This window comes from Miscanthus floridulus, chromosome 1 (genome assembly GCF_019320115.1).
Source record: "Miscanthus floridulus cultivar M001 chromosome 1, ASM1932011v1, whole genome shotgun sequence".
Taxonomy (NCBI): domain Eukaryota; kingdom Viridiplantae; phylum Streptophyta; class Magnoliopsida; order Poales; family Poaceae; genus Miscanthus; species Miscanthus floridulus.
The window spans coordinates 104,526,368-104,536,546 of NC_089580.1; the positions used below are offsets into that span (position 1 = coordinate 104,526,368).

General features: G+C 41.6%; 1 long non-coding RNA gene across 7 annotated transcripts; it reads right to left on the bottom strand.

Moving 5' to 3' along the window:
* Positions 1-7,649: 7,649 nt before the first annotated feature.
* LOC136490358 (uncharacterized) lies at positions 7,650-9,764 on the bottom strand. Of its 7 annotated transcripts, none has more exons than XR_010767681.1 (5): positions 9,201-9,764; positions 8,754-8,855; positions 8,052-8,668; positions 7,928-7,967; positions 7,650-7,854 (listed from the first exon to the last, which is right to left on the bottom strand). It is a non-coding gene; the product is annotated as an uncharacterized lncRNA (long non-coding RNA). The 7 variants fall into 7 exon arrangements; XR_010767670.1 differs by having other exon boundaries at positions 8,052-8,304; positions 8,389-8,445; positions 8,521-9,763; XR_010767687.1 differs by having other exon boundaries at positions 8,052-8,855; positions 9,571-9,764.
* Positions 9,765-10,179: the final 415 nt, after the last annotated feature.

Below are 10,179 nucleotides of genomic sequence, written 5' to 3' on the forward strand. Positions count from 1 at the left end.
ACTCAATTGGTCAATGCAATGAAGAACATGGACATTGGTGATATAAGGCCTAGAGAGGTGATTGATGTTGAAGATGACAAGAATCAAGTAATCTCTAACTCAAATGTGCAAGCTAGTGGTTCTCATGATCAAGTTCAAGCAAGTACTAGTGATGACAAAGTGCAAGATCAACAACAAGTGGCTAGTTCATCATCTCAACCAAGTGATAAATCAAATACAAGCAATCAAGTGCAAGTGCTTCAACCAACCAATGTTGCAAGAGATCATCCATTGGACACTATAATTGGTAATATTTCAAGAGGTGCAAACTAGATCAAGATTGGCTTCATTTTGTGAGCATTTCTTATTTCTGTCATCCATTGAACCTAAGAAGATAGATGAAGCTTTGAAGGATGTTGATTGGGTCAATGCTATACATGAAGAGCTAAACAACTTCACAAGAAACCAAGTATGAGAGTTAGTTGAGAGGCCTAAGGATCATAATGTGATTAGAACCAAGTAGGTCTTTTGGAACAAGCAAGATCAAGATGGGATAGTAATAAGGAACAAAGCAAGATTAGTGGCTCTAGGTTACACTTAAGTTGAAGGCCTTGATTTTGGAGAAACATATGCCCTAGTTGCAAGATTGGAAGCAATTAGGATCTTGTTAGCCTATGCTTGTGCCCACAACATCAAGTTGTACCAAATGGATGTGAAGAGTGCATTTCTCAATGGGTACATCAATGAGCTTGTGTATGTTGAGCAACCTCCTAGTTTTGAAGATGAAAAGAAACCCAACCATGTTTACAAGTTGAGAAAGGCTTTGTATGGATTGAAACAAGCACCAAGAGCATGGTATGAGAGATTGAGGGATTTTCTACTCTCTAAGGGATTCAAAATGGGAAAGGTTGACACCACTCTCTTCACCAAGAAGCTTGGAAGTGACTTATTTGTAATACAAATCTATGTTGATGATATCATATTTGGGGCAACAAATCAAGATTTTGTGAAGAGTTTGGCAAGATGATGGCAAGTGAATTTGAGATGTCCATGATTGGAGAGCTTAGTTACTTCCTTGGTCTTCAAATCAAGCAAATGAAGAATGGCACATTTGTGAGTCAAGGCAAGTATATCAAGGATATGCTCAAGAAGTTTGGAATAGATGATGCTAAAGCTATTAGTACACCAATAGGGGACAAGTAGAAGCTTGGATAGTGATGCTAGTGGCAACATGGTGGATCAAAAGATGTATCGGTCTATGATTGGAAGCCTACTCTATGTGACTGCATCAAGGTCAGGAATGTGATGTTTAGTGTATGTATGTGTGCTAGATTTCAAGCCTCACCAAGAGAAAGTCATTTGAAGGCAACAAAGAGAATATTGAGGTACTTGAAGCATACACAAAATGTTGGATTGTGGTATCCCAAAGGAGCAAGATTTGAGTTGATTGGATATTTGGACTCTGATTATGCGGGATGCAAAGTTGAGAGAAAGAGCACATCGAGTACATGTCAACTATTGGGAAGATCACTTGTGTCTTGGTCATCAAAGAAGCAAAATAGTGTAGCACTTTCAACCACCAAAGCGGAGTATATTTTAGCCGGTAGTTGTTGTACTCAATTACTTTGGATGAAGGCTACTTTGAGTGACTTTGGAATCAAGTTCAAGAAAGTGCCATTGCTATGTGATAATGAGAGTGCAATCAAGTTAACCAACAATCTGGTTCAACATGCAAGAACAAAGCACGTTGATGTCCACCATCATTTTATAAGAGATCACCAACAAAAAGAGGACATTTGCATTGAGAGTATGGGCACTAAAGATCAACTTGCTGATATCTTCACCAAGCCACTTGACGAGAAGAGATTTTGCAAGCTAAGGAATGAATTGAACATACTTGACTTCTCCAATATGTGTTGATGCACCCCCCATTATATGACATGCTTCTCCTTCGAGCAAAGCAAGGTAAAGTTGATTGACATGTTATCCATCCAATGCTAAGGACTTGTTTAGTGCATCTAGTCATTCCTATCATGTCCTAGGCTCATTCATGAAAGTCAAATGAATTTGATGCTTGTATGGTACCACTATTGCTTGTATGTTTGAAATGATCTAGTGGTAGCATATGACATGTTTGTGGGCTTGTAAACCTAGTGTTTGATCTAGAAAATAAGCTATAAGTGTTTAACTCAATATGGTACAAGACAACCCTTATTTGGAGGTGTGAAGAAGCTTGTCCTTAGATCAAATTGAGTTAAATATCTTTTGCAAGTGATCTAGATTGAACCAAATTGGGAAAATGATCCTCATTTCACATGGTTTCACCCCAACCTATCTATAATTTGAGCTCACCTTTTGTGCTAATTGTTGACAAAGGGGGAGAGAAATTCACAAAGATAGTAAGATAGGAGGGGCAAACAAATGAAAACAAATGAAATGACATTGTAAAGGGTATCAATAAAAAATGCACACAAGTAGGGGGAGCAAGCTCATAAACTTGTATGTTGCATTTGAATGTGCATTTCATATATTTGCTTGCATGACACAAGTTTTAAATTTCAATATCCATGCTTGTGTGGTGTATGCTAGTTATATGCTTGAATGGTGAAATGAAAAACTAGCATGCATAAGCTAAAGTAACTAGACTTATGTTCATTTTATGGAAACTAGACCTTTGCTTGTAATGTTGATCTCATGGGGTATTCTAGTTTTTGTGTATGTCTAGTTACTAATGGTGCTAAGGATGGTATATTGGTGCACTCCGATTGGTATCATGCTTCAAAGGTCCATCTCTTATATCTTAGCATCATTTGGTAGACATTGTCTCCTATATTTCCTATCTAAACATATGTGCAAGCTTCAATCCAAACTCTTAGCACATATGTAGGGGGAGCAATTGCTACCATATGGGATTCATGAAACTTGTCCATATCCTTTTACACTTGGTAAATATGCTTTGGCAAGCAACGTGGATTCAATTAAATTTTAATTCATATCTTTGTGTAAGGGTTGTCATCAATTACCAAAAAGGGGAGATTGAAAGCTTTAGTTTGGTTTTGGTTAATTGATGAAACCCTAAGTGCTAACCTAGTTTATCAAAGTGATTATGAGATAGGTAGCACTATTCCAAGTGGTGAAGCAAATGAAGATCATGACATGACGATGGTGATTCCATGATGATGATCAAGTGCTTGGACTTGGAAAAGGAGAAAGGAAAACAAAAGGCTCAAGGCAAAGGTATAAGTGGTAGGAGCCTTTTTAGTTTGGGTGATCAAGACACTTAGCGAGTGTGATCACATTTAGGTTCGATAGCCGTACTATTAAGAGGGGTAAAACTCATATTGAAATGCGGTTATCAAAGTGCCACTAGATGCTCTAACTCATTGCATATGCATTTAGGATCTAGTGGAGTGCTAACACCCTTGAAAATGTTTGTGAAAATATGATAACGCAATGTGCACAAGGTGATACACTTGGTGGTTGGCCTATTTGAGCAAGGGTAAGAAACTTCACTAATGGAGTGTCGGGCCATAGAGTGTGGACAGTTCGATGGTACCACCAGCGCCCTATATAGAAAAGACAGGGTTTTATAGAATGCACAGGACACTGGTCACATAGTGACTGGACGCTAGAGTCCTGCGTCCGATCAGTAACAGGAGTGAGCGCACTATCTCGGTCTTGTGACAAGATGCTGGCGCAAAGAGTGACTAGACGCTCAGGGCCTGTGTCCCATCAATGCTGACATACACTGACAGTGGCAGTGCACAGAGGAGACAGTGAGTGACCAGACGCTGGGTGTGTCCTGATCGGTGGTGACCGGATGTGTCCAGTCATGACTGGTACCTTACTGGAAATGACTGGACGCTGGGGTCCTGCATCCAATCACTTCAAAGCGATCAGTGTTTGAAGCAGGGGACATGTGGCACGCATCGCATGGCCAGATGCTGGTGTCCAGCGTCCTGGTCGATCTGATTAGCATGTCCGGTCGCCCTGTTTTTTAGTGGACTGAGGAGCCAACGGCTTTATTTCATGGGGCTTCTATTTATGCTCCATGGCCGACTCAAGCTCACTGGCTTGGCCATTTGCATTGACATAGCAACCTTGTGAGTTTAGCCAAAGCCCTCCCACTCATCTCTAGCATTGATTCATCATCTTTGTGTGATTGGGAGAGAATCCAAGTGCATTGCTTGAGTGATTGCATCTAGAGGCACTTGGTATTTGTGTTTCGCTACGGGATTCACTTGTTTCTCTTGGTGGTTGCCACCACCTAGATGACTTGGAGCAGTGAGGATCATCGAGCGGAGGTTGGTGATTGTCTCTGGCTCCGATCGTGGTGATTGTGAGGGGTCTTGTGCCTTCTCTAGTAGAGCACCAAAAGGTAACTCTAGTGGATTACTCGTGTCATTGAGTTACCTCACTTGTGGGTAGGTTCTTAGTGGTGTCAAATTGTGTGGACGAGGTTCGTGTAACACCTCTTAGCCACCGAACTACCAAGTGTTGGTCGACACAACAAGACTAGCGTGCTGGTAAGCACGTGAACCTTGGGAGAAAAATTGGTTGTCTCTTGCCATTTAGTATTCTCCCAGTGATTGATTTAGTATTCATCTTGTGATTGGTTCACTCCTCTACACGGCGGTATAATCACCCTACTCACTCATTTATATTCTTGCAAACTAGTTCTAGCAAGCTCTTTAGTGTAGCTAGAATTGAGAGCTTGCTTTGTAGTTTAAGTTCATCTAGTGGAGCTCTTTAGTGTAGCAAGTGTGAGAGCTCTTAGTGAGTAGTGACATAGCAAATTATGTGTTTAGTGATCATAGCAACTAGAATTGTTGGATAGATGGCTTGCAACCCTTGTAGAGCTAGAGCAAGTTTATATTTCGCTATTTGTTATACTAATCAAATTGCTGTAGTTGGTTTGCTAATTTTTAAATAGGCTATTCACCCCCCCCTCTAGCCATATTAGGACCTTTCACTGGTGTTTGTGTTTTGCAAGTGACTTCCAAGTGGTATCTAACTAACAATGGTGCTAAGGATGGTATATTTGGTGCACTTCTGATTGGTATCCCTGCTTCAAAGGTCCATCTCTTACACCTTAGCATCATTTGGTAGACATTGCCCTCCCACATTTCAAATCTATGCATATGTGCAAGCTTCAAACCAAACTCATAGCACATATGTAGAGGGAGCTAATGCTACCAATTTGGGCTCATGAAACTTGTCCATATCCTTTACACATGGTAAAAAGCTTGGGCAAGCAACATGGATTCAAAAATGATTTTAATTCATATCTTTGTGAAAGGGTTGCCATCAATTACCAAAAAGGAGGAGACTAAAAGCTCTAGTTTGGTTTTGGTTAATTGATGAAACTCTATGTGCTAACCTATTCCTCTAAGTGATCATGAGATAGGGTGGCACATCCCAAGTGGTGGAGCAATTGGATGAAGATCATGTTGGTGGACATGTGATGATGGTGATCAAGCTCCAGACTTGGAAAAGAAGAAAGAGAAAAACAAAATGGGCTCAAGGCAAAGTTATAATTATAGGGTCCATTTTGTTTTGGTGATCAAGACACTATAGAGAGTGTAATCACATTTAGGATAGATGGTCGTACTATTAAGAGGGGAGCTCTTATTGGACAACTCGATCATCTAGTGCCACTAGGTATTGGAAAACCTGCATATGCATTTTAGGCCTAGTGCACATTCGGTGAGAAGTGATTAACCTTTGAAAAATGATTGTGAAAATACTAACACACTCGCATGTGATGGTGAAACACTTGGAGTGATTAGCACATTTGCAAAGGTGGTGAAAAAGGTGAAGAAAAGGAGGCATAACCGGCTTGGGGTGCTACCCCGAGGGCACCACCATGCCCTGTCTGGTGCACCACCACCCCTGTGGCGGTGACCAGGCTAGAGAAAGCCAAGAGGGAGGTGCTAGGTTGGCACCGCCACCCCTAGGGTAGTGCCCACCTGACCCTGGCCAAGAGCAGCAAAGAAGGAGGTGGCACCGGCATGTCCAGGTGTACACCGCCATGGTGAGGGCAGTGCACCGCCTGGTCATCGCCGCTGGTGGGGCGGTACCACCGCCATTTTTCTCCAAAGACTAGGGGAAATAGGGTTGGTCACCGCTACGGGCACCACCGCCCTAAGGGCGGTGCACCGCCATTTTTATCTAGAGAGGGGGTCTTGGGTGGCTTGGTAACCGCCCTACCTAGGGCAATGCCACCGCCACTGTGTCCGGTGACCACACGCCAGTCAAACTAGCCGTTGAGTCGACCGTTGGGGGGCACCACCACCCCTAGTGTGGTGCCACCATTGCCGTGTCCGATGACCCCGTAGAGGCAGCTCCAAAGGGGTAACGACTCTATTTGCTTGTGGGCTTACAAATATAGGTGTTGGCCATCCTTGGCCACTTTCTTGGCACTTCTCACACCTGTGTACACCCTTTGGGAACTGAGCACACCACTCCACTCACTTGAACACTAGATTTCATCATCTTGAGTCAGATTGGAGAGCCTCTAGTGCATTGCTTAGTGTTCTAGCATCTTGTGGCACTAGTTGGGCGATTTGGGCTGGTGGAGATCTTGTTACTCTTAGTGTTTGCCGACACCTAGATGGCCTGGTGATTGATGGATCGTCAAGCGGAGGAAGGTGATTGTCTTCGGCTCCGATCATTGTGATTGTGAGGGGTTCTTGTGCCTTTCCCAGTGGAGCGCCAAAGGCAACTCTAGTGGATTACGCGTGGCTTGTGGATCCTCATCGTGTGTTGGTTGTGCGGTACCTGGTTGTGGGTTAGGCTTGTGATGCCTATTAGCGCGTGAACCACCAAGTGAGTGAATCGCCACAACGGAGACTAGCCTGTCGGCAAGCAAGTGAACCTCGGAGGAAAAATCTTATGTCATCTTGTTTCCGAGGATTTCTTTGGTGTTCATTGATATATTTTGATTGATCCCTTGCCACAGGTGGTATAACACTCCTACCTCCCTTGCATTACTTTTCTAGTGTAGCTAAGCTCTTTAGTGTAATTAGTTTTGAGAGCTAGCACTACTAGAAATACCCCCCTATAGTGACGCTTTATTTATATGTTAGACACGTTTTATTTCATCACTACAAGATTGTAGGTAGAAGCGTCTTCACATGGACCATGTTAGGACTTGTAGATACGAGTTCCCTAAGCGTGTCAAGGTGATAAAGAGACGTTTTGTAGGGACGTTAGTTGCATGCCTACGCATATTGATACACTTTTATAGATACATTCATATAACGTGTCTATTTGTGTAGTAACGTTATATAGCAGCGCTGCATTATGTGCTAAGAAATGTAGAGACGTTCTCATAGATTCACTTATATTATGTGTGTACTAATGTAGTCACGTTGTGTAATGACGTTGTATTGTGTGTTAAAAAGTATAGAGACGTTCTCATAGATACATTTACATTATGTGTGTACTAATATAGTCACGTTGTGTAATGATGTTGTATTGTGTATTAAGAAGTATAGAGACGGTTGGGTAGATTCATTTATATTGCGTGTCTAATAATATAGATACATTATCATTTATATTTCGTGTCTACTAATATAGCCAGGTTATACTTTAATGTTTTATAAAGTCATATAAAAAATATAGATATTTAGAGAGTGAATCATGCAGGCATTACATTGAACAATCCATTTTTGTCTTTACAAAACAAGATACTGATTAACTCATTAAAGTACACTCTCAAAGACAAACCATGTTCATAAAGAAAAATAGGCAAAGTGACAATATCATACAAATATCTATTATTTTTTTCACTAACATCTAAAATCTATGTTGTCCACTCCGAAACTTGTAGCTTGTCTTTCCATCCATATCAAGTTACATGTTTTCACCATACTGCAAAATAAAAGGAGATTAAATTGACAAACATGAATTCTAATCAAACGAATCTCGCAAGAATGAAACATACCAAGTTGTGCAGTTTGAGTTGAACTCTTAAGCCTCTTAACCTACAATAAGACATGTGTTTAGAGAGACGGTATAATTTTAGAAATTACAAAACTGTAGAGCATTTAATATAAGAGAAAACTTACATGTGAACGGGGCCAAGCAACAACAAGCCAATAGCATCTCTTGTAGTTTTGATAGAATAGAGTGGTCTAGATAACATCTCATCTCCATTGTTCCCATTGCCATTATTTTCAAGGGCACCAACATGAACCCCAACAAATTCTTTTCCAAGCACGGTGCCATCAATGTTTCGAGTGCTATCCATAGTCACTAACTTTCCTTTGCCCAGAACTTCATATTTATTTCTTAGTGACATAAGATAACTTCCATTTGGCTCTACCATTTTTGTAAAACATAAAGCTATGATCATGGAACTTGTAATTAATTTAGCTTTGAAACAACAAGGAAACAAGTACATACCGATCTTGATTGATTATGAGCTGGAGCATTAATTCTATAAGGCCTCTGCTGTAGACACTATCAAAGCATATCATTGATTTAGCAAGTTCAGCCATACTATGAGGGATTACAGTAAGAGGAACGTAGTCATACCATGTTGGTCATTATGGTACCACATAGTAAAGTTAGGCCTTTAGAACTCTTATAGTCTTATCTCATTGAACACCTCGTTAAAATCATTAGCTGAAAGGTTACAATTGTTCTTCTCTTTTCTTTTTTCTAATTTCTCAAATGATGCATCCTATTGAAATAAGCATATAGGAAGGTCACATAATCGTAACAACAATTTCAAATCCATGTTATTAATTAGGAGTAGAGAAATATACCATTACTAGCTTCACTTTGTTGGTGCTGTATCTCCTATTCTTTTTCTTACGAGCAGCATCCCATAATTCTATCATATGAACCTTTCCTTTCCTTCGATCTTCCTGCACAAGATATTCAAATCTTTTTTTTTTTTTGCCTTCTATTGGTTATAGTGATGTGAACAAAATGTGGGGATATTCAAATTGACATAAAGATGTGACAAAGAGATTATACTGCATTCTATTGGTTACATCCTGCAGCGCTATCTATTTTTAAACGAACTAAAGAATAAAATTGCAGGTTTAAAAATAAATGATATGTGCAAAGAAAAGCAGAACAAAATGTAGAGGGGCCAATTCTAATTTTGACTTAACCGAGATTCCTAGTACGTACTTCAATACTTTATCTTTGACAGTACTGAACCTGGCAGAGAAATTGAGAAAGAGGAAAGGAGTTCAAGGGGTTGCCTGCCGGGCGCTGGGCGCTTTGGCTGCCTAGCTGCTCTCGCCTGCTGCGCTGTGGTCGACCGCCGCGGCACCGCCAGACCCCCGCCCCCTGCTTGCTGCTGCTGCCCACCGAGTGCCGAACGGACGGTGGGCCGAACTTTCTCCGTGCTGCTGGCGCCCCCGCCGGACCCTTCGCTCCTGGCCTACGCCGGGCCACCGGCCGCCGCCCCTAACCCCAGATCAGCCAGGACCCCTCATCTACCGCTAGATCGCTCGATCCTCTCGCCGCACGCAGTGACAGGAACGGCCAGAGCCTGTATGGAGAAGATCGACACCCCCAGTACCTCTCACACAGGTAGATGCAGATGGAACGAAGGTGAAGTGTGCTCACCGATGGGAAGGGAAGATGTCCGCCCTCTGCGTACAAGAGCAATGATGACCAGTGGATCGGATAGCCTGTGCCATCGGAGGAGCGGCCAAGAATTGGGCGGTTGATGCCTCGGCGTCGAGGAAAGGGGTGCGGGAGAGGATGTGGAGACGGGGGAGGGAGAGACCGGAGGGTAATAGATCCCCTTTTTCCGTAATCTGCAGACGAGGCACCAACCGCCAAGTTCACGAGTGGGGCAGTTTAGGCGTAAAATTAAAATTCAATAAATCACTACCACTGGGCGGCAAGTTTTACTATTCCATACTGCAGTAGGCGGCAAAAAAAGCGTTCATCAGAAAATCTGATTTGAATTTTCTGGTTTGTATGTTAATGAATATCCATGAGCACACAATTCACATTTTATTTCTAATAAGGATCAGATCCATTTACGAGTATGTTTTTTAAATATATTTTTGTACATAAGTTAATGAATATGGAAGTACCATCAACTTTGTAATAATCTCCGAGAATATTCACATTGTATTGAAATTAAACTATGGAATAGAAAGTTTTGTTGTCTAAATGGAACACTAGTACATAAAGAATTTATAGCAACATCTCCTTTTTTAGGGT